This window comes from Lissotriton helveticus, chromosome 12 (genome assembly GCF_964261635.1).
Source record: "Lissotriton helveticus chromosome 12, aLisHel1.1, whole genome shotgun sequence".
Lineage (NCBI taxonomy): Eukaryota > Metazoa > Chordata > Amphibia > Caudata > Salamandridae > Lissotriton > Lissotriton helveticus.
The window spans coordinates 203,124,603-203,151,313 of record NC_136073.1 but is presented as its reverse complement, the minus strand read 5'-3'; positions in this window follow the sequence as shown (position 1 = coordinate 203,151,313).

Here is a 26,711-nt window from a genome sequence, read left to right as displayed (position 1 = left end):
GAGTCTTCGCAAGCATCAGAAAGAAGCAGCACCCTTTGGAATGCCATGTGGTATCGTTTGCACTGAGTTTACAGCTGTGGACAAGCTCCTAGCACTAAAAATCAGCTCTCGCAGCACAGCGTACTGAATACAGTAGCTTGCTAATTTTCAGAGAATCTCGTATAGTTTATAGGTGATTACGCAGAATTCTACAGAGTGAAACTCCATGAGTTCTGCCCACCCCAAGAATTGAGTTAATTTGTAATAAAATTTGCTTGGTGATTGGGTGAGGTTTCAACTGCTCTTAGAAAGTTGATGAGTACTGGTGGGTTGCTGTTGGATAACTAAGTGAGAGAGATTGTTCATTCTGTGATGGTGGTGTGTTAGTTCTAAGAAAACATGTTTTTTTGGATGCAGGTTTGAATTTGGGGCCACTGTCAGACTCCCCTGAGAGAGCATTCACACAATTCTGCTTCTTCGCACAACACTGGAAATTATGTCCATTCACATAACAGTGCATTTACTGATATCAGAAGGCCTTTGTTGATGATTGAATATCTTGAATGGAAATCTTGACTAGTTTTTCTTACATTTCTGAAATATAATTATAACTTCGAGCTAGACATATAAAGGTTCAAGTAAGAAGTTGCTAAATTTGGGCAAATTGCACGCTTGGCACATAGATCCAGAGAATGCAATTTCTCACAGTGGGTGTGTCAGTGCCTGTATCAGAGTGTGTGAGTGGCTGTTTCGGTGTATAAGTGGATGTGAGTGGCTGTATGGGTCAGTGAGTGAGTAAATGGCTGTATGGGTGTGATTGGGTTTCTGAGTGGATGTATTGGCATGTGCCTGGGTGTGCGAGTGGCTGTATTGGTGTATGGCCGGGTGTGTGAGTGGGTATGTAAGTGATGTATCTGTCTATGAGTGTCTGTGTGAGTAGCTGCCTCAGTCTGTGGCTGGGTGTGTGAGTTGCTTTAGTAGTATGTGGCTGGGTGTGTGAGTGGCTCTATTAGTGTTTGATTGGGTGTGACAGTGGCTGTATTGGTGTGTTAGTGGATGTGTGAGTGGCTGTATCAGTGCGTGAGTGGGTGAGTGAGTGACTGTATCAGTGCGTGGCTGGGTGTGTGAATGACTGTGTTCATGTGTGGCTGGATGTGTGAGTGGCTGTATTGGTGTGTGAGTGGCTGTATCAGTGTGTGGCTGGGTATGCCAGTGGCAATCATGGTGTGTAAGTCGATGTGTGAGTGGTTGTATCAGTGTGTAGCTGGGTGTGTGAGTAGCTCTATTACTGTTTGCTTATGTGTGAGAGTGCCTTTGTTAGTATGTCAATGGATGTGTGAGTGGGTGTGTTAATGGCTGTAGCTGTGTGGGGGTGGGTGTGTAAGTAAGTGACTGTATGGGTGTATGAATGGGTGTGTAACAAATTACTAAACCATATTACTCCAATAGAGGGTGCCATTGATCTGTATATAAAAACAATTATGGGTTCATATTACAATTTATAAAGTTGCAAATTCAACGTAAAGATTTGAACAATACATACGCTCATAATAGTAATAAATCACTACACATTTTCATGCTGTAATGCTATGTTATAATAAGCATTTAATTTCCAATTATCTCATCTTTTATACTTATACATCATACACTTTGTACTCTATAAAGAAATATCCTGTAACAGTGGGTAAAAAACAATCAAATAGATAGTAGGATAGAAATCCAGAATTGCACACTAATTCACTTTAAAAAAGCAACAGTGTCAATTGTACTCCATACAAAAAATCACTCTACCTATACTTGCTCTACTTATTTAAAGAAACATATCCTGAAAATGACATTTCCATCATTAGAACTTTTTGTAGATATATAAGACACACTAGCATATATAAACCCTTATAAAAACATCACCCCTGGTAGGCCGAATTATGTCATAAATTCTGATAATACATCTACTGCAACTAGACTGTTCAACTTTTTCAACTATAATCATCCTTAGAACTTTGGTTTCCAAAAATAACAGATATGAATTAGGTAGTTTCAAAACCAATCATTGCTTGAATTTTAGGTTGAAACTTGTAGTGATTGACTCAGGTACACATGATGAGTTTCATGTAGCCTTATTCAAGATGGTACAAGAGACCAGATCTAGATCATATCAAGAGCCAGCAGCCAGCTCAGACCAGTCAGCGGTGAACATTTAACTCCTAATATTCTGTACGATGACATCATAGCACGGTTCCACAGAGAGGGCAAGAATAACATTAGAGTCAAGATACAACATTTCTATCAATCAATCAATCAATCAATGACATTTATAGAGCGCACTACATACCCGTAGGGTCTCAAGGCGCTGGGGGAGGGGGGGGTGCCGCTACTGCTCAAACAGCCAGGTCTTCAGCTTCTTCCTGAAGGAGAGATGGTCTTGGGTCAGGCGCAGGTCGGCCGGGAGGGAGTTCCAGGTCTTGGCGGCCAGGTAGGAGAAGGACCTTCCTCCTGTAGTCGCTCTTCGGATGCGGGGGACGGCGGCGAGGGCGTGGTTGGCTGATCGGAGGTGGCGTTTGGGAGAGTAGAAGTTGATTCGGCTGTTGAGGTAGCTTGGGCCTTGGTCGTGTAGGGCTTTGTGTGCGTGGGTGAGGAGGCAGAAGGTGATTCTTTTGTTGACGGGGAGCCAGTGGAGGTTTCTCAGATGTCCGGAGATGTGGCTGGTACGCGGGATGTCGAGGATGAGTCTGGCTGAGGCGTTCTGGATCCGCTGGAGTCTCTTCTGGAGCTTGGCGGTGGTACCGGCGTAGAGGGCGTTGCCGTAGTCCAGTCGGCTAGTGACGAGGGCCTGGGTGACGGTCTTCCTGGTCTCGGTGGGGATCCACCAGAAGATCTTCCGTAGCATGCGTAGGATGTTGAAGCACGACGAGGAGACGGCGTTGACTTGCCTGGTCATGGAGAGGGAGGAGTCCAGGATGAAGCCCAGGTTGCGTGCATGGTCTGTCGGTTTGGGTGCGGTGCCCAGGGCGGGGGGCCACCAGGAGTCGTCCCAGGCGGAGGGTGAAGAGCCCAGGATGAGGACCTCCGTCTTGTCCGAGTTCAGTTTCAGGCGGCTGGTTGTCATCCACTCGGCTACCTCTTTCATCCCTTCGTGCAGGTTGGCTCTGGCGGCGGCGGGGTCGTTGGTCAGGGAGAGGATCAGCTGGGTGTCGTCGGCGTAGGAGATTATGCTGAGGTTGTGTTGGCATGCGATGGCCGCGAGGGGGCTCATGTAGACGTTGAAGAGGGTGGGGCTCAGTGAGGATCCTTGGGGGACGCCGCAGATGACTTCGGTGGCCTCTGATTTGTACGGTGTTAGGCGGACTCTCTGTGTTCTTCCGTCGAGGAAGGAGATGATCCATTCCAGTGCCTTGTCCTGGATTCCGACGTTGCTGAGGCGCTGTACTAGGGTGCGGTGGCAGACAGTGTCGAATGCCGCGGAGAGGTCTAGGAGGATGAGGGCCACTGTTTCTCCGTTGTCCATCAGGGCTCGGATGTCATCGGTGGCGGCTATTTCTCTTTCTTCTATATATATAAAAAACAGCAATGAGGGACAAGAAAGAAGAACTGAAGATGAGAAACAGAGGAAATAAGAAACATGAAACCATTGAAAGAAGAGAGCAACAGGAAAGGATAAGAGAAGCAAAGAAGAGGCAAAACAGGATAAAAGAACCGTCCTCCCTTTTGTACACAAAAGAAAAGGAACAAAATAAAATCGTCAGAGAAAGGAAGAAAAAGAGCCATAAATAACTGTCCCAAAGCATGCCCACTGGGCAGAACAGGAATTTAAGAAGGCAGAAGAGGAAAGTGCTACAGCACGGCTCCAGACATCATTTCTAATCAATACTCACCATTTCCCCGAAACCTTTAAAACACACAAATCATGCATCAGTGGGGCCCATAACACTGCGCATTTACTCTGTTCACTTAAACTTGGCTTCAAGGCTTTTGGTGAATGGCAATGGAGAAATGCTGTAACATTTGGTGGAGCGTCTAAGTCTATTTAACTATTTATTATTTACACCTGCAATTTAAAGCATTTTACCATGGTTTCATTAAAACACCATTTTATTCAGACACACCACCATAAAGGCAATGGATCTGCTGGAAGGAAAATTAGGCATAGGAAAATCACAAGACCAGCTGTTTAAAATTCCTTTTTCCCAATTTTATTTAAAGCAAAACTTTAATATGTCTGACATTTATGCATTAGTTAATTCTTTATTCAGTAAAATCATAAACTTTATTTCAAAATGGTCATTTTATTTAGAGCTCAAGAAAAATCGCTTTATTTTAGAAACCAGTTAAAGTTTAGTAAAAACAGATAGTTCCAAATTCATTCTCTCCTAACATCTCTAACTAACACCCTCATCTTATCCTTCAATCCTGCAAAGCAAACAAGTAAAAATCATTAGAGTCTTACATCCAGGAATCGGTCATCAGTCGGGCAGCACTACCAGTAGAAATCGAAAAAGCGACCCCTTCTAGATAAAACCAGGGTTTTTTATACCTTTTATTCTCTAACTTAATCTATCTAAAATGTAACTATCACTACTTGTTCAAACTCTGATTGGACAAATACGGGGTGGGTGAGCATCATCTCACCATTACAACATAATTTTCTTGATGGTTCAGCAGAAAAATAAAGGGTCTTTGTTTTAGGACAGTCCATAGCTTAATTATTTCTTTTAATTGTAACATCGCTTCTGTTTCTCACGATCTCAACATTCAAGCGTCCATGTTTGGCACCCATCCTAGGTTCCGAGCCAAGGCAGCCTTGAACCTCCTCGAGCACAGGCAGTTCACTCTGACTTGCAGGTTTTGGCGCGCCTGCACTGTCCAGCTCTTGCTCACTGTTTACCCGAGCGTCCATTTTTATCTAGGCCTCAGAAGCCACTTTTGGAACTATCATAGAAACGAACACAAATTGATATTAATTATTGAATTTAAACCCATTCTGTTTACCTCCCCCATACTAATGTTTCCCATTAGTTGTTACCTAGCAAATAAGCCACACAAATGCGTTTTATACTTACATAATCAACCACTTCTTAGCACAAAACGTATACAATAAGCACATTTAGTCTGCGTTTGTTTATATATAAGCTGCACATTAATTCACAACACAATAACAACACATGGTAATTAATTATATGGCAACATGTAAGCAAAATTAGTACTCCTGTGTATAAAAAAATGTGTGCATCTTATTCTATGGTTGATTAATTTCACAAAACACCTTTAGTAAATGTTATCATTATGGGACATTGACTTCAAGAGTGGTTCACAAAGTTTTGCGTTTGCCACCTCGCTCCATCAATTCCCTCCTCTGGTGATTTTATCACTAAATAACTCTCAAAATTTTGGAAAATTTAGCAGAACATGTTTCAATTTCTTTTGTTAATATCATCTATACTTTTGTTTCTTTCTCTTTTGAATCTTTGAAAAACCTTTCTATTATTTCTTCCATTTCTATTTCATTATTTTCTCTCATTCTTGCCTGTTGTTCCTCATTCCTTTTCCTTATTGACTTTCTAAAATCGCTTCTGCCTTTGTATATACAGCATAATCTTATCATAAAAATTACTATCACTAAAATTGTTATCGGTATTAGTATTTTACCTATAATTGAACTACCTATTTCTTGAAACCAATGCTTAATAGCTGAGAAACTTTTACCCAGTCTTTCAAGGATACCTTCAGCCTCCAGTTGTTCAATTTCTTTACGTAAATCTGTAATATTTATAATATACATTTCAATATTTTGACTTTTATCTGGAATATAAGTGCAACAATGTTGAACTTTCAAAATTCCACAGACTCCTCCCTCTTTTTCTAAAATTATATCAAGGGCAAGTCGATTTTGCATAACCATAGCTCTCATAGCAACCATTTCAGTATTTACCATTAGGAATCCTCCTTCTGTATCTGTTGATAACCGATCAACTATTGTAGACAATTTTCTGATTCTATTTGCATTAAATGAAATTCCCACTGCTGGTATCAGTGCTCCAAATACATCACCTATTATTTCTAACACACTTTCTCTTCTTTTTCGACTTAGAACTTTAGCTATGACATGCTTTCCATTAGTACCTCTATCTACATGAAAATATTTAGGAAAGACCAAAGCCACATAACATGTCCCATACCAATGGTCTGGTAATCTATAATAGGCTCGATTCCTACAAATGAAATACATTCCAGGAAAAACAGGATCATTTCCTCCTTTAAATCCCCAACCCCCTATAATTCTATAGGTATCTTCACATTGACTTGCACCCACAAAATAATTATCATACATTGAGTTGTCTCTTCTAATACAAAATTTTCCCAACATGGGTGCATCTATATTGATTGATACATTCACATTTTTATCCTCAATATTCTCATCATCAAATGTGTAATATTTAGACTTTGCATGTTTCATTTTATCATTTAGTTTGTAAGCAATTCTTCTTTCCTCAACCCTGTTTAAGAATGCCTTCTCCTCAACTCTCATTTTACATGTCAAATTATGATTAAAAGCGTATTCATGTCTTAAATCATCTACTTCTAAGAAATATTCTCCCATTTCCTTTGCAGGCTTTCTTTTATTCAATGTACCATCAATTTTTAATTTTGCAAATATCTCATCTACATTGGAATAATAATATTCCAATTTCCCAGTCTTGTAATACAAACTTGCAATTACACTACATGTTACTCCATATGTAAGAGGAAGGTGGTGATATGTCACCCCTTCTGACACTGATGCTGGTAATTTTACACAAACATAACAGTCATCAACATTCATAGTATTAATGTACTCAAGTAATAACTTTGAAAAAGTGTTTTTGGTGTTGTCACTTATAGATCTATCTTGATGCAACTCTGGCTTGTACACATGATTTTCATGCACCTTTTCTTTCTCGACTGGCTTACTTGAACTTACATTCGGTTTTAATTTTGTTAAATTACTTTGGAAAGGGATCACAATAGCTAATATTATCCACAATATAACCAACAACCCCATGCATATTATAAAGCATCTACACCATTTTCTAAAAATAGAACATTTAGTTTTGTGATTATTCATTTCCATCTTCCCTAACGCCGTTTCTTCGACCTTATGTCACCTACAAGTTACACACCACTCACCATACTAACAAGTTTTCTTCGACCTTGTATCAATTACTATTCTAAATTATACTATAATTATATATATATATTTTTCTAACAAATTTTCTTCGACCTTTTGTCAGCTCCGACCTCTCCTATATTTACAATATCCGTCTCACAGGTCTTCAGGCTTTTTACTTTAATATCATATACTTTAGGCACCTATCTTTATTTCTTAGTTGACTTCTTTACTCACTTTTCCCAATTGGTTTTGGGTTATACAGGTTTTCTTGACTGCTATTAACTTCAACAATTGGTGGCAGGACAATATATGTCCACTCAGGTGATTTGTACCTCTGATTTGAACGTCTTACTCTTTTTGGCCTTTGAATAGTCTCTATTGTCTTTCCCAATGTTTCTTTCTGACTGGTGATCTCATTTACTTTGTCTTCTTGCTCTTTTGTTTTGTGCACTATTTTGAATCTCAATCCACCAGCTTCTTTAGGCCAATTGTCTCCTTTACAGACTTTCTTAGTCTTTGGCTCTATTGTGTTATGCTCCACTCTCCAAGCTCTTTTTCTTGTACTTTTTCTTAATGGAGTTTCATCTGCACTATCATCAGTTTTCACTTTCAGTGTCTTCTGCTGTATCATTGATTATGATCTTCACAATGTCTTTGTCTTCATCAGATTTAGTTTTCTCTACTGTTACTCTGTTAGGAACACCTTCATAACTGGTACTTGGAATCTCATCCTTATTGTGAGTTACTTCCTCTTCCCCAGTCTCAGGATTTCCGTTCCTGCTTTCAGAGTCTTCAGATTGCTTTTCAATTTCTTTCTTTTCAGCAACTTTCTTTTTACTTTCTTTTTCGTCTCTACTGGTGCTTGTCTTTACCGATTCTCGATCTTCAAGTTGATCTTTTGAATCTGGTATTTCAACAATCTCCCTTTCACCTTCACCTTCAGACGCAGAACTGGCTTCTGATACTTCCAGATGTCGACGTTCCTTTCGATCTTCAATATCTGGATCCTTCTCTGGTTCACCTTCAGAATCAGAGTCAGTTGTACTTTCACCGTCGTATGGGTATTCAGGTTCAGGCACACGGATGGTGTGACTAGCATGAACCCACCTTTTCAGTCCAGCACACTGCAGTAGTACTGACAAAGATAACTTGACGTGGTCTTTGCCACCTTGGTACCAAACAATTCCTTCTGCGATGAACTTTCACTCGTACCCAGTCCCCAGGGACTAGATCATGAGCTGGATTTTTCTCTTTGGAATTTGATTCAGTTCCCACCTGGTGGAGCACAGAAGTTACCACATCAGATAGATTCTTGCAGTAATCCAGTATGATGTCATCATTAATTGTCAACAACTTATCAACTGGTACATAGGCCTGTCTCATCACCCTGCCCATCAAGATCTCATGTGGACTTAATCCAGTTTTTCTGTCAGGTATGCTTCTCAGTGTCATTAAAACAAGTTGCAAAGCATCAGGTCACTTCATTCCTGTTGCCAAACACATTTTTGCAATTCTGTTTTTAATCGTTCCATTCACCTGTTTAACTACTCCTGAAGCCTACGGTCTATATGCACAATGTAGCTTCTGGTGAATGTCCAGAGCTTCGCAGATCATCTGCATTAATTCATTTTGAAAATGCGGGCTCTGTCCGATTCAATCGTCACCGGAAACCCGAAGTGTGGTATTATCTCACGCAAGAACAGTTTAGCAACAGTTAATCCATCATTCCTCCGCGTGGGGAAAGCTTCTACCCATCGAGAGAACAAACAGATTATCACAAGAACATATCTGAGTCTGTTGCTTGGCGGTAACTCAACAAAATCCATCTGAACTCTTGTGAATGGGCCACCCTCCCGTCCTATGGTTCCCAGGCTTACAACAGTTTTTCTGTTTGGATTAAATTGCTGACAGACCAGGCATCTTTGACACAAGCTTTCAGCAATCATTCAAAATTTTGGATTATACCAAGTCTGTCTAAAAATACGAATCATAGCATCTCTACCCAATTTCATCTTCCTCCCTTTGTCTGCAGCCTGATTTTAACCAGATATCTTTTTCCTCTGTTCCTGCCTCTTCCTGCATCTGCTTCACTTCCTGCCAAGTCTCAAGTGGTTAGCGTTAAAGGACTTGGAACATGTTCTTCAGTTTTTTCTCGATTGATGGAAATTTGATTCTTTGCACAACGTTTTGCAATTGCATCAGCCTAACTGATTCCTCTTGTGATATAATCCTTACCCTTTTTATGAGCAGAACATTTTACCACAGCCAATTTTTCAGGTAACTGTATCACGTCTATCAGTGTCTTCACAAACTGTGCATTCCAAATGGGTGTTCCTGCAGATGTCAAATAGCCTCTTTAGGACCAACGCTCTCCATAACCATGAACAACTCCATAACCATTTTTACTATCAGTCACTATGGTTACTTTCACCTCTTTTCCCAACTCACATGCTCGTATCAAAGCAACCAACTCCGCTATCTGAGCAGAATGAATTCCTTTCAGACAAGATGCTTCCAACAAAGAGCATATGCAGCACTTAGAACACCACTCTCTGTTCTCAAGCATGATCCATCCACAAACATTACAAAATCTGATTCGAGCAAAGGTTAATCTTTAATGTCTGGACAAGGCTTTGTGCAATACTCCAAAACATCCAAACATTTGTGATCAAGCTCACCTTTCACTTCTGCTTCAATGTTGTCGGGTAGCAGTGTTGATGGTTGACATTCACACATCTCGCAACAGTCACATTCTCAGCTCCTAAAATTATTTTCTCATAACGAGTCATTCTGCTGTTAGTCATGTACTGGGTCTTTGCTCTTGTGAGGAGAATCTCCACTGAATGAGGTACATACACCCTCACAGGAAATCCCATCACAATTCCTTCACTTTGTTCCAGACTTACACTAGTTGCTGCTACTGCTTTTAGGCAACCTGGCAGAGCCTTTGCAACAGGGTCCAAAACAGCAGAGAAATACGCAATTGGTTTTCTCATTCTTCCATGTCTTTGGATCAATACTGACAAAGCACATCCCTCTCGCTCACTACACTACAATTCAAATTCTTTTTCATAGTCAGGCATTCCCAAAGCTGGTGCTTCACACAACTTAGTTTTCAGCTGTTCAAATGCTTCCATCTCTGTTTTGGTCAAGACAATAGGATCTCTGATGTCTGCCTTTGTCAGTCTCTGCAATGGTTTTGCAATCAATGAAAATCCACTTATCCACTGCCTACAGTAACCTACCATTTCTAAGAACATCCTTACCTGTCTTTGAGCTTTAGGTGGCTGCATTCCTTGTATCATTTTAATTCTCTCAATTGTGACCTGTCTGATTCCTTTAGCAATTCTGTTTTTAATCGTTCCATTCACCTGTTTAACTACTCCTGAAGCCTACGGTCTATATGCACAATGTAGCTTCTGGTGAATGTCCAGAGCTTCGCAGATCATCTGCATTAATTCATTTTGAAAATGCGGGCTCTGTCCGATTCAATCGTCACCGGAAACCCGAAGTGTGGTAATATCTCACGCAAGAACAGTTTAGCAACAGTTAATCCATCATTCCTCCGCGTGGGGAAAGCTTCTACCCATCGAGAGAACAAACAGATTATCACAAGAACATATCTGAGTCTGTTGCTTGGCGGTAACTCAACAAAATCCATCTGAACTCTTGTGAATGGGCCACCCTCCCGTCCTATGGTTCCCAGGCTTACAACAGTTTTTCTGTTTGGATTAAATTGCTGACAGACCAGGCATCTTTGACACAAGCTTTCAGCAATCATTCAAAATTTTGGATTATACCAAGTCTGTCTAAAAATACGAATCATAGCATCTCTACCAATGTGTGCTTGACCATGGTACATTCGGGCCATATCTGAAATCATGCTATCGGGCATTACTGGTCTTTCATCTTTGTAAACCCAAATTTCATCTTCCTCCCTTTGTCTGCAGCCTGATTTTAACCAGATATCTTTTTCCTCTGTTCCTGCCTCTTCCTGCATCTGCTTCACTTCCTGCCAAGTCTCAAGTGGTTAGCGTTAAAGGACTTGGAACATGTTCTTCAGTTTTTTCTCGATTGATGGAAATTTGATTCTTTGCACAACGTTTTGCAATTGCATCAGCCTAACTGATTCCTCTTGTGATATAATCCTTACCCTTTTTATGAGCAGAACATTTTACCACAGCCAATTTTTCAGGTAACTGTATCACGTCTATCAGTGTCTTCACAAACTGTGCATTCCAAATGGGTGTTCCTGCAGATGTCAAATAGCCTCTTTAGGACCAACGCTCTCCATAACCATGAACAACTCCATAACCATTTTTACTATCAGTCACTATGGTTACTTTCACCTCTTTTCCCAACTCACATGCTCGTATCAAAGCAACCAACTCCGCTATCTGAGCAGAATGAATTCCTTTCAGACAAGATGCTTCCAACAAAGAGCATATGCAGCACTTAGAACACCACTCTCTGTTCTCAAGCATGATCCATCCACAAACATTACAAAATCTGATTCGAGCAAAGGTTAATCTTTAATGTCTGGACAAGGCTTTGTGCAATACTCCAAAACATCCAAACATTTGTGATCAAGCTCACCTTTCACTTCTGCTTCAATGTTGTCGGGTAGCAGTGTTGATGGTTGACATTCACACATCTCGCAACAGTCACATTCTCAGCTCCTAAAATTATTTTCTCATAACGAGTCATTCTGCTGTTAGTCATGTACTGGGTCTTTGCTCTTGTGAGGAGAATCTCCACTGAATGAGGTACATACACCCTCACAGGAAATCCCATCACAATTCCTTCACTTTGTTCCAGACTTACACTAGTTGCTGCTACTGCTTTTAGGCAACCTGGCAGAGCCTTTGCAACAGGGTCCAAAACAGCAGAGAAATACGCAATTGGTTTTCTCATTCTTCCATGTCTTTGGATCAATACTGACAAAGCACATCCCTCTCGCTCACTACACTACAATTCAAATTCTTTTTCATAGTCAGGCATTCCCAAAGCTGGTGCTTCACACAACTTAGTTTTCAGCTGTTCAAATGCTTCCATCTCTGTTTTGGTCAAGACAATAGGATCTCTGATGTCTGCCTTTGTCAGTCTCTGCAATGGTTTTGCAATCAATGAAAATCCACTTATCCACTGCCTACAGTAACCTACCATTTCTAAGAACATCCTTACCTGTCTTTGAGCTTTAGGTGGCTGCATTCCTTGTATCATTTTAATTCTCTCAATTGTGACCTGTCTGATTCCTTTAGCAATTTTGTGACCTAAGTACTGTACTTCTTTCTGGCAAAACTGTAATTTTGATGGAGACACTTTATGTCCCTCCTCAGCCAAATGATTCAACAATGCCACTGTATCAGTTATACAGGCATCCTTTGTTTTTGATGCAACCAAAAGATCATCAATATACTGTACTAACACAGATTCTCCAGGCATGCTCACATTTTCTAATGATTTCTTTAGGAACTGATTAAAAATCGATGGACTCCCAGTGTACCCTTGTGGAATTCTACACCATGCTAGGATACGATTTTGGAAACGGAACGCAAACATTGGTTGGCTTTCTGGATGCAATGGAACAGTAAAGAACGCATTGCACAAATCAATCACCGTATACCATTCTGCATCGTGAGGTATTTGGTACAGAATCACTGCTGGATTCGGAACAATTGAACAACATGGAACCACAATTTTGATAACCTTTCTCAGGTCCTGCACAATTCTAAATGTTCCATTTGGCTTTTTCAATCCCATAATCGGTGAATTACAAGGACTGCTCTCAATTTCTCTTAAAATTCCCTGCTCAATCATTTTGTCAATTACTGGAGTAATTCCTTCAATTACCTCTGCAGTCATTTTATACTGAGGTATATTTGGGTAGCTTGCACCTTCTTTTATAGATACTTTCACAGGATCAACCCCTTTCATCAAACCTATATCTTTTCCAGTGAAATCCCACACGCTTTGTTTCACTGCCTCTTTCAGTTCAACAGAAATTTTCTCTTTATCAAAAACAGGAAACAGTTTATCTTGTTCTGCCTCAATCATGTGCATTGTCAATTTATACAAACTATCTTCATCTGGAGTTTGCAATTATATGCCATCTGGTGAACAATATACGGCATAGTTCATTTTACACAACATATCCCTGCCTAGCAAATTAACAGGATTGCTGTCGCACACCACAAACCGATGCATATCTTTGTATGTCCCAATCTCTGTTTCAACTGGTTTTGTCAAAGGAGTATTTATTTGTCTTTTAGCTACACCTACAACCTGGATTGTCTCACCCGAGAGAGGAAGATTCTGAATTTCCACTGATCTAACAGTAGAACGGGTAGCACCAGTGTCCACTAGGAAAGTTATTTCCACATCATTCACCTTTCCGCTCACAAAGGGACCTGACTGATCTACCTCAAGAGTGGCTCCAAGCATACACTCTTCTTCCTCCTTCAGGCACCGTCAGAAACTTTCATCCGGCTCACTGCCATTCTTTTCTTACAGCCAATATTGAGGACATGCATTTACTCTTTGCGGTCTTTTTACCTGCTCACCTCCGCTGAATCCTGTCTCTGCACTGTATCTCTGCTGATTCCCACTGTATGGCAGTGGTGGTTGCGGCACCTGACTTTGCTGATTTGCTATTTGCTGTTGTTGCGGTTGCTGCTGATTTACCTCAAACTGCACCTGCGGATTCAATGATGTATGTTCCCCATTAACTCTAGGCAGACATTTACACTCTCGTTTCCAATGCCCTACCTTGCCGCAATTGAAACATGTCATTTTCTTTTTCAATTCATCAATATTCCCTACCAATTTAGGTTTGCCTTTAAACCCACCTTGATCCCCTGAATTCTTATTCTCCATCTGTGCTACTTGTTGTTCTGCTACTTTTACTTGTGCCCACATGGCTTTCTCTTTCAACGTCTTTTGTTTTGCATCAATCTCCTCACTACAATATTTTGCTTGTCTCAGTACCTTATCTACTGAGCTCCACTGCCAATCCATCATGCTATGTCTAATCATGTCTGAAATTTCTGGTCTTAATCCATATACAAACCTATACACAAAATGACTCATATCCTTTTCATTTAATTCCTCATAACCACTATATTGTTTGAAAACCAACAACAATCTTTCATAAAATGATTGCACGGTTTCTTTCGGCTCTTGAGTGGTCCTGTCTATCTTTACCCAATCAGTTTCTTTTGGAGGTATTTTGTTTTTCAACCACACTATCACTTGTTCGTATTTTCTCATCGCATCTGGTGATGGAGCTCTTGTTTTCTCATCTCTGGGATACTCCTCCCTTGGCCAATCCACAGATATTTTACATTCTGTCCATAAATCTGTTGGCACTACTATGTCAAACAATCCATCCAAATCAATCCACAATACCTTTGACACCTTTACAAATCTGTCAACTTGCCGATACCACTCTACTGGTTTTTCTCTCAGTCTGGGGAAACCATTCGTAAATGACAATATATCTTGTCTGATCCAGGGCACATGTACATATCCTCCTCCAGGAATTTCTCTCATAGGGAATTCAGTTGCCACTGTTGCCTTTTCTCTAATGGGGAAAGCTAATGTAGATTTATCACTATTCTCTTCTTTCTTCTTTGCCCACTTGACTCTCCATTTTCCTACATCACCCCATTTGCGCAACAATACAATCAAATCTTTTATCTGAACTAATCTTCCTGCAGTGTTCATATTTTCAATGTCTCTTTCTGCAAAATCTACTCGATAAGTTTTCTGCAATGATTTTATTTTGGATAATTCTATTCCACATTCACTTGCCACCTCTTCCAATTGATTACACATTGTCTTAGCTCTCCATGTTATACTTTTACATAAAAACATGAGCTCATCATCCTGGTAAGTTTTTAATCTGTCTGTCCCAATTGTTCCAATTATTAATTGTTCCATATCTACTTTTAATTTAGCCACATCCAACACTTTTGATTCCTGCTCTTTTAATTTTAACATTTGAATCCATTCACTCAATTCCTTTTCTGACGGTCCCATAGGTGTTTGCGTTAAATCTATTTTGTCTGCACTTCTCTCTGGGGTAGCAGAGTCATATTCTGCTCCTGTCGGGTTTCCGCATGACAAATTTTGATTAAAAGTTAACTCTGGTGGATTTACACTTATATTTTGTCTTATTTCCGACAAATCGGGATTAGTACTCCCACTTGCTCTCTGTAGACTTTGTTGTAATGGAATAGTTAATCTCCGCTCTTTTATTTTCTGATCTTCAAATACTGGTATCACAGGTCCTATTGTTACGGGAACAGTTACAGCTTCCATATTTTTAGTAAGGGTTTGAATCAATTCATGTGCAGATCGCTCATAATCAGATATATTTGGTTGTTCATCATTTCGTCTTTCCGCACTTAACACAATTCTATGTGAATCATTACTTTGTACAGGTGTACCCGTAATTCTAGCTTCTCCTATTGGTGTACTCGGGACATATCTTGTTTCTACTCTCTCAGGGAAATCTCTAAAATTTGATGGTTGTCTTGGTGTTTCATTAACTCTTTCTTCTACCATCGGGGCATTTGGGGTAGTCCATAAAGAACTTGGTTGATATGGAGGCGGTCTCCTATTTAATATTTCTTCTAAAACAGCATCCTCTGATTCACTTTCACCATAACTTTGATTTCCTAATTCAGTATTCTTTTTCTTCTCTGTACTTTTTCGTCCCTCATATTCTTCTACCAATCTGACTGGATACATACCATCACACATACTTCCATTCCTCCATCTTCGCATTCTAGTCTCATGTGTTTCTCCCCACAAATCTCTACCTCTACCTCTCGGTCTAAGATGCCTACTTAACCTCTCACTCTCCATTTGATGCATCTCATCTTCCCACTCAACCAATGCTTCAAATTGAGTTGGTCTGGGTCTCGGTTCAAGTTTCATCATTTTGTCTCTCAAATTCCTCAAAATTGCCAAATCAAACGATCCTCCTTCTGGAAAGGCTAATACACCATCATCCTTGGCATAGTGTACCCAATTTTCCAACCAAACACATGTATGGTAACCATATTTCGTCAACATATAGGAAGCAGGTGTTTTCGGTGAAGGAAGTATTTTTCCCTCTTTCGTAACTACCTCTTTGTCTTTTACAAACATGTTTTTCAGCCTTTTAAACCATGAAGGTTTCTTCTTGTCATCATCATAATAGTAGTATGACATTTTCGGTAAAATTTCCTGCTTTCAAAAGATCGCATACTATTCTGTTGCTGATTCTGTAACACCAACCTATCACAGCGCGGTTCGCACTAATGCACCAATTATAACACGATAAGTCACTATAGTGCTTAACCAATAGCATTCGCTGCTTTCTGTGATGAACCAATCAGCTCCTACTCTGTCTTGGTCATGTGGACCAATCCCAGCGCGACACTTTTGAAGTCACCAGCACTCCGGCTCCTTCAGCGCCAACTGACCCCTCCTTTACAGGGTTTTTCAAGAAGCCGTATTTACAAGATATTTTACAAAATCAGTTCGTAACTTACACAGAACAATTCCACTAATCTGTTTCGCTAATAAAGTGATAGAATTTTTAATCACACAAGTATTCTGTAACCGGAGTAGACGATGCTTATCTCCTCAGAATTTTTAGACTCGTCGATTAAGCAACACTACTGGCCTTACCCTTCTATCAGGCAATAACGAACTAGTTTCTCCAGGAAAGCACAGACCGAGATCTTTTTCACCTCTTTAGAGACAATCCCAGAGTTTCACTTGAACGCGTATTGCAATTTCATTTACACACGTTCATACGGAAAACCCTATTCATATACTCATGAACTCTGTGTTACCAGTAGGCAGCGTGTCCATCTAACCTACCACAGAATTCCTCTATCGCTAGCAAAGTAGACGCCGCTCCTTTACCCTTCAATCAAGCTCGGGTTGAGTCCTACTACTCTCCCAGCAGTAAGTTTTAATCAGGAAGGATACGCAATGATCCCTGTGCTTGAAGGCGGAATTTCAAAGACTGTCCTCACTATAAATTCATCCTTTCACACCTAAGGTCCCTAAACAGTGATATACGACGATACCACCGCAGTATTCGGCGATACTCCTTTTTCGAAACAGACTAATTCACTGTGCGACTTTACCTTGCCACACTTCCTCCGTCTGCAGACAGATGCACTGACTTCATCCAACACTTGGAATCCTTTTCAGGACTACATATAACGTAATACAAACTCAACAGATGTTAGTCATAATTCTGTACATCAATTTTTATATAGTACTTTATACATAACCCTAGCTAATTTCCTTAGCAACCACTACTCTGCTACCAAGATATAACTGCTACAGCGCGGCTCCAGAAATCATTTCTAATCAATACTCACCATTTCCCCGAAACCTTTAAAACACACAAATCATGCATCAGTGGGGCCCATAACACTGCGCATTTACTCTGTTCACTTACACTTGGCTTCAAGGCTTTTGGTGAATCGCAATGGAGAAATGCGGTAACATTTGGTGGAGCGTCTAAACCTAATTAATTATTTATTATTTACACCTGCAATTTAAAGCATTTTACCATGGTTTCATTAAAACACCATTTTATTCAGACACACCACCATCAAGGCAATGGATCTGCTAGAAAGAAAATTAGGCGTAGAAAAATCACAAGACCAGCTTTCAAAATTCCATTTTCCCAATTTTATTTAAAGCAAAACTTTAATATGTCTGACATTTATGCATTAGTTAATTCTTTATTCAGTAAAATCATAAACTTTATTTCAAAATGATCATTTTATTTAGAGCTTTATTTTAGAAACCAGTTAAAGTTTAGCAAAGAACAGCTAGTTCCAAATTCATTCTCTCCTAACATCCCTAACTAACACCCTCATCTTATCCTTCAATCCTGCAAAGCAAACAAGTAAAAATCATTAGAGTCTTACATCCAGGAATCGGTCATCAGTCGGGCAGCACTTCCAGTAGAAATTGAAAAAGCGACCCCTTCTAGATAAAACCAGGGGTTTTTATACCTTATTTCTCTAACTTAATCTATCTAAAATGTAACTATCACTACTTGTTCAAACTCTGATTAGACAAATTCGGGGTGGGTGAGCATCATCTCACCATTACAACATCATTTTCTCGATGGTTCAGCAGAAAAATAAAGGGTCTTTGTTTTAGGACAGTCCATAACTTAATTATTTCTTTTAGTTGTCACATCGCCTCCGTTTCTCACGATCTCAACATTCAAGCGTCCATGTTTGGCACCCATCCTAGGTTCCGGGTCCGAGGCAGCCTTGAACCTCCTCGTGCACAGGCAGTTCACTCTGACTTGCAGGTTTTGGCGCGCCTGCGCTGTCCAGCTCTTGCTCACTGTTTACCCGAGCGTCCATTTTTATCTAGGCCTCAGAAGCCACTTTTGGAACTATCATAGAAACAAACACAAATTCATGTTAATTATTGAATTTAAACCCCTTCTGTTTACCTCCCCCATACTAATGTTTCCCATTAGTTGTTACCTAGCAAATAAGCCACACAAATGTGTTTAATACTTACATAATCAACCACTTCTTAGCACAAAACGTATACAATAAGCACATTTAGTCTGTGTTTGTTTATATTTAAGCTGCACATTAATTCACAACACAATAACAACACATGTTAATTAATTATATGGCAACATGTAAGCAAAATTAGTACTCCTGTGTATAAAAAAATGTGTGCATCTTATTCTATGGTTGATAAATTTCACAAAACACCTTTAGTAAATGTTTTTGTTATGGGACATTGACTTCAAGAGGGGTACACAAAATTTTGCGTTTGCCACCTCGCTCCATCAAAAGAACAAACAAAACTCTGGACAACAGGATGTGGAAAACACAGAGAAAAAAAAAACGACGGCAGAAAAATGGAGTAAAGCTCAAAATCTACAATACACCAAACGAAAACATCACCAAGAGAACATAAATAAAGAAAGAAAACAAGGAAGATGAGGAAAAGTATAAGGATAACCCTCGCCCAAGAGAAACCCCATCATCAATAAAAAATAAAAAATATATAATGTAAAGACAACAATGTAGAGAGTTCAATAATATAACAACAAACAATGTGTGAAGGTTGGGAGGACTATAACTCAAATGCAACCCTTAAAAAGATAAGGGATTATAGAAGTAACAGATGGGACTAAGACCATTAGAAACCATAGTCCTTGTAAAATTGACATTGTGAACACAAAAAGAGGTTGAGCGAAGCCACCAAACAGATATGGGTAGTAATCATATAATAATACAGAGAGGTGAGCGATTTAAAAAAAACAAACAGATATGGGTAGGAACCCATATATTAATGTGAATGAAGTCAAAAAACAGATATGGATAGGTACCCATATAATAATGTGAGTGATGTCAGCAAACAGATATGGATAGGGATATTTATAATAATGGGAGTGACGTCAGAAAAACATATATGGATAGAGACCCATTTAATAATGCGAAAAGGACTAAAAACCCTCGCATAGCTCCCAGGAGGAAGACAGAATAAAGTTGTGCATATGTAACATGTACGAATGTATAAAGAGCACTTCGGGCTAAAACACTCTGCAATTCCCATGTAGGGAAATTTAAAACATGCATGGACGCTTGCCGGTGTGTACCATGATAGCGTGTACCTACATAGTGTATACCTAGGGTTCATAAGTGTAAGAGATGCAAATAGGACTAAAACCTAAACATTTGCAAAAAAGACAAAACATTAAAATATGTGCTGTAGGCTTAGACCAAACTAAAATGCCACTGTTAGAGAACATGTATAACTCATGACATGTGTGGTCAAAGTTAATTTGTAAATAAAATCCAGAGTCTCACCAAAACACGAAGTATTGCTCATAACATGCGTGGTCAAAGTAATTAAGAAAACGAAACACTGTCTCGACGAACACAGCCTCACTTTTATAACTTGTGAAGAAAAGGTTGAGCTTCATGTAGCTTTGTTCAAGATGGTACAAAAGACCAGATTTAGACCATATCAAGACCCCACCAGGAGCAGCCAGCAGGCAGCTCAGCCAAGTCAACTGTGAACATTTGACTCCTAACATTCTGTAGGATGACATCATAGCAAGGTTCCACAGAGAGGGCAAGAATAACATTGGAGTCAAGATACAACACTATCATTGCATTCTGTCCATCCACTTCTACGTTTTAGATACACAATGTATTGACCAGATGTAATGCTAAGTCCTTCATGAAAGATGATAGCAGTGAAAGTATATCTTTTTCCAGAAATAGATATTTGTCCTGCTCTAAAGTTTGTGATCTGTTTCTAATTTACTACCATTTGGTCAGCATTGTTGTAGCATAAAAATAACACATTTGTCACCTCTTCCTAAACATAAAGCTGACAAAAGATCTCTTCAACAATTTGAGCATATATTGTTTTTGAAGTTTCTCTGAGCAATTTGTCAAAGGTTGCAGTCTTGCAATCTGGTAATGTTAAATTAATAAAACGCTCCTAATCTATTTCTATAGTTGATGTTTATAAGCAATCTTCACATTCATGGTTCCATGAGTAACCAAGTCCTAATAACTCACCAATAGATATTTTCTCTTCTAAAACATCAAGCATCACCATTAGAATCTCCTATTGAATAGTTGGAGTAAACTGTACAGATCTACAGCTATCTACAGTGGTCTTGACGCACACTGTGTTTTAGTTCTGTCACTACCCAGATGCTTCAGCAAAACAGACAGTGCAGTTCAGTTCTATGTTTTCAATTGCATCTACAACACAAGGTAATGCAAACAAAATATTTACCACAACATTAGCATAACAGTTCACACTAGAGGAGTTTGACAACTGGTAACCAACAATATCTCCATCATTTTCATTTTTTTGTTTCTTAACACCTTCCTTCTTCTCTTTGATTTCCTTCTTTGGGAGAGGATCACTAGACGGCTTTGAAAGTTTCCGCTTTGCTCAAATTGACTGTTTCTCATAACTTGGATACTGTCCTAAGTGAGGAGCATAAAGACTTCTTAATCGGTTGTATTCTTTTACAGAACGTGTATCTGCATTTACTCTGCTGTCATCAAATGCAACCAGATACAAACCAGATAATGGACTAACTTGAGACAAAGCTACAAATGACGTGCCTTCCTTAAACACTGTACTACTAATACTAATAAATGCTACATCTACACTTAATCCTTGTGACCTATGAATAGTAACTGTGTATGCTGGGGAAACTGGAAACTGTTTCTGTCAAGCATATATGTCTTTCACAAGCAAAACATGTGCAGTTAGCTTTTCACTGTGAATCTGGATACATTTAATCACAAGGTATTCTACGTCATTCCTATTTGAATAATGAACGAAGTCAACAACTTTACCCATAGCACCAATATTAGATTTGGGGGTCTCTAGTTGGCACAGGTAGGTACTTGTGACGAGTAGGGACCCTCGCCTCTAGTCAGGATAAGGGGATTACACTCCTAAAATAACCCCTGCTCACCCCCTTGGTAGCTTGGCACAAGTAGTCAGGATTATTTCAGAGGTGTTGTGTGTTAAGCATTTGTGACCACATACAGTAACCTAGTGACAACACTACAGATGGACACCACACAAGGTTTTATATAAAAAATAAGTAGACTTTATATAGAGTTACCACAAGACCATGAATGACAAAAATACACAATACTGTTACTTTAAGATGGTAGATTTAAGCTTAGTTCAGTTCAGTTCTTAGATGCGACACTTTGCGTTAATGTACCTTAGGTTGCGTTGGCTTCCACGACAAGCAACGTCGCAGCGAAGGGAATGCACCAAAGTTCAGGTGCAAAGAAACAAAGACGTGAAGATCTTCCAGGCGCGCTTCTCGATGCGATGGCAACAGCTCCAGTGGCGACGCTCTTCTCCCACCATGCGTGAAGCTTCCGCTCGGTGTGACAACTACAGCGGCGACATCCAAGATGCGACGGCAGCAGCTCCGACGGCGGCGCGCTTCTGGGGGATGCGAGGTGCTCTTCGATGCGGTGCAGTGCGACAGTTCCAGCGGCGACACCCTTCATCGAAGTTGCGACAGCAGGCACAGCGACATGCTCTGACCTTGTTGCGAGATTCTTCTCCTGATGCGGTGCAGTGCAACAGCTCTAGCGGCGACATCCTCCTTCGGAGTTGCGACGGCAGCAGCAGCGATGGTGACACGCTTCCTCTTCGTTGCGGCACGCTTCCCTCCGATGCGGTGCAGTGCGACAGTTCCAGCGGCGACACCCTCCTTCGGAGTTACGACGGCAGGCCCAGCGACACGCTTCTCCTCGTTGAGTCGCGCTTCCAGCTCCTTGCGACACCCAGTTCCTCAGAAGGCCAAAAACAGCAACAGGCACTTCCAAAAGAACTCTGGGGAGCTGGGGGGTGACGTCTGCTGTCCCTGAGACTTCGGAAAAGGGGGTGGTGATGAACAGAGTGCCTGAATTAAGCAGACCACTCTTACCCAGTCCAAAGATCAGGGCTTGATCCATCACCGTTTTTTAGCTCACTGCACCATCCCAGCTCAGAACTTGGCTATATGCAAATTAGTCTGTTACTGTCCCAGTGCATGATGGGAACAGAGCAAACCAAACTACAAAGCCAATTCTTGTACTGGGAAGGAAACAAGCTTCCGGGGACCGGTTTCTGCCATTTCAGGCGTCGTCGGCCCGGCTTGCTTGAATCCTGATGGTGCAATGAGCAAGGGACTCACATCTGAGTATACCCTTCCACGCTTATGGTGGACAAAATGATTCAGAAAAGGGGGTGGTGACGAACAGAGTGCCTGAATTAAGCAGACCACTCTTACCCAGTCCAAAGATCAGGGCTTGATCCATCACCGTTTTTTAGCTCACTGCACCATCCCAGCTCAGAACTTGGCTATATGCAAATTAGTCTGTTCCTGTCCCAGTGCATGATGGGAACAGAGCAAACCAAACTACAAAGCCAATTCTTGTACTGGGAAGGAAACACGCTTCCGGGGACCGGTTTCCCTGAGACTTCAGCAGGGGGCAAGCTCTTTTCCAAGCCCTTGGAGATCCTTCACAAGTTGAAAGCAAAGTACACAATGTTCCTTTCTCCTTCCTTTGGCAGTAAGGCAACCACTGCAGGCCAATCCCCCAAGCAGCACTTCAGCTTGGGAATAGTCTCTCCTCAGTTTCTTTAGGTTCCTCTCCTCAGTAAAGGCTTCTTCTTGTAGTCCAAAAGTGATCTAATTTCGTGGGATCAGGGTCCCAATATTTATACCCCAAAATCCTTTGTTCTCTGAGGGGAGAGGGGCCTTTGCCCAGTCCAAACCAGTTCTGAAGCACTCTGTTTACCAGACTTCTCCTTTCCTTTCACAGTGCAGGGCACTTTGTTGACAGGACTCTTTCTCTTCTTTCAGTGTGCAGGGCAGAGACATCAGCCGCTCCCCAGGGGGTGGAGCCAGCATTGTGGACGGCAGGCACAGCCCCATTCAAGGTTAAGGTGCAACTCCTCCCTCTCATCTAGATGCAGATCTCTCTATTCACCACTGGGTGACTCAGCCTGTCTCTTGGAACCCCCCAGCCCTGTCACTCACAAAACCAGACAAAGGAATACACAACCTAGCAGAGGCATGTTTGAATGGTTAGACAAGCAAATACCTACTTTCTAAAAGTGGTATTTGCAAATACAGAATATTAAAATAAACTTCACTAAAAGATGTATTGTATTACTCTGAATTCAGGCATACTAAACTCAAATTCATAACATGTTCTCTGAGTCTGTTAGGATTATAAACATGTAATAATCTAACAGCCCATTCTGGCCTATGGAGAACAGGTAGCCTTGCAATAGTGAAAAACGAAAATGGCTCTAATTCACTATTAGGACATGCCACACACATCAGGGCTTGTCCTACCTTATACTTACAATGCACCCTGCCCTTGGGCCTACCATAGGGGTGACTGATATGAAGAAAAGGGAAGGCTTAGGGACTGGCAAGTGGGTGCACTTGCCCAGTCAGCATGACAACCAGACTGCACGCAGGCTCTGCAATGGCAGACGTTAGACACATTTTACAAGGCTGCTTCTGTGGGTGGCACAACCAGTGCTGCAGGCCCACTAGCAGCATTAGGATTTACATGCCCTGGGCACACTCAGTGCACTTTACTAGGGTCCGACAAGTAAACCAAACATCCAATCATGGAATCTCTAATCCATACATCAATTTACAACAGGGAGCAGTCGCACTGTGGCACTGGACAGCAGTGGCACAGTGCCCAAAGCATCTAACACAAGCAAAAATACATGAAGCAACAGCAAAAATGGAAAGGAGACCAGCGCCAATGGTGCCAGGTCTAACAACCATTAACTAAAACTTCTTCAACATTTAAATTTTGGTGCAAAATCACTATATATTTTGTTTACATACACTTAAACCTTTCACCAATCCTGCAGTTCGTGAAACAGATTTCTCTAATTAATCAAGTTTTGCTTGTAAATTATCACTCATCAATATAGTAACACCCTGGTGTTCCATTATATCTATTGGGTTCAGTTGCATCATTTCTTGTTTTTCCAATTCATTGTTAAAAGATATATCCTCCTCCAGAGTTGGCATTAGACATGCACTATGTTTACCTCCTTTTATAAAACTGAACATAGTTCTGCTGCAGTCTTCATTGTTGGATAACATTTTTTGAGAAAGTGACTTTCTAGAACACACCTTCCCTCTTTTGAAAGAACACCACCAGAATATTTCCATATTTCATGTCAGACACTTGTCTCATTTTCCTGATTAATTCTCTGTATTAAAAAGTTAACCAAATATTCCCATTTTCAATGTTTCCCAAAGAATTCTTAGTTACATCATGGAGTAGTGTAAAATTTGAGCGTGAACCCATCTGGTCCGAGCACTTTAATTATTGGAAGTTGTGTGACTGCTGAAAACAATTCTTCCAATCATAATGGGTTCTCGAAAGGAGATAGATCAATTTGTGAGGACTTGTGTATTGAAGAGCGAAAACAAAGATGAGAGAATCCTCTGAAGGCATAAATTCAGGGGTATATATGGTTTGATAATAGTCAACAAAACGTCGAGCAATGTTCAAATCACAAAATAGGTTGGTGGCAAATTGATTAGTAAAAGATTTAATGGAGAATTTTTCTTTCCTGTATCTTAGGTAATTAGCTAACAAGAAATCCGTTTTATTTCTTCCTCCATAATATCTAGTGTTGAACTTAAGGATAGTACCATATTAATTTGCCATAGTTGGTTTATTGGATTGAATCTTAACTATCACCAGCACATTTAGGTCAGTTTAGTTATTCTTAGTCATACATTATTTGTGTTCTAATCTCCTGATTTCACTTAGAATGGAAGCAGATTCTTTCTCCTTAGCTTTTAGTTTGTTAGAAACATAGCCAATGATGAAACCTGTGGATTTAGCTTTAAACGTGGCCTAAACAAAGTGAAAAGAGTTCTCTCCTATATCATTAATCTCAAAATATTCATGAACAAATGCATCATAAGAAGAGATAAAAGCTTGATCAGAAAGTATATGGTTGTTTAATAAACCTCCAACTAGATCTAGGCAGGGTATTGTGAAGAACGTCCAGAACGGTACAAACATGGGCACGGTTTGAGATCCAATTGAGCCTATCTCCGAATGTACTAGGTGTTGGGTGAGATTTCTGTTTAGGAAAACATAGTCTCTTCTAGTCTGTGATTTATGAGAGGCAGAATAGAAGGAGAATTTGTGGCGAGAGGGATGTGCTAGTCTCCATGAATCCGAAAGAGCATTATGTGTGAGAGCATGCTTAAATGCTTTGTAGGTTTTGTGAGAGAGAAATCTCAAAGATGAGTAATGGTCAAGAAAGGGGTCAATAATTTGATTACAATTACCCCCCAAGGTAAAGTTTTCAGTAAAGTTTTGAATGACCCATTGAGAAATAGTCTTCCAAAAAGCGGGATCGGGATTAGTACGGCCAAAAACATTAAGAATCGTGAAAATGATGCTATCGATTTTAAGTTGTACCAAAACACATCTGCCCTCTTCGTCATTTGCCTGTGTAACTAATGAAAAATGCAGAGCTTTATGACATGGAATGGCTACCCCATTCTTATGTTTTACAGAGGGGAAAATGTAGAGTTTGCCCACCAATTGTTTTTTAAACTTGTTAATATCCGCGTCGGTAAAGTGAGTTTCTTGATGCAAAATGAGATGGCAATGTAATCTAAATAAGTGTGACAGAACACACTGGCTTTTAGTGTGATTTTTCAAATCTTTTACAATCCACGTTGTTATGCTAAGTGGCATGCATGAAGAAGTCATACTTGAACATTAAGAAGATATATAAGCTTAATAATAATGTATGAAGGAAGTTTCAACTGCGAAATCACACAGAGAAAAAGAGGACAGAATGAGAAGAGATAAAAAAAAGGAAGATGAAAAGGTGGTGAATAACCCCTGTAAAACAAGGAAAACATAAATGCAACAGAGGAAGAAAGAACCTTAGTTGCAAAAATATCATTATATGAAAAATAGTGCATCCCGAGAGATGAGGAGGGTACGGCGCACCTAAAAAGATGAGACCAGAG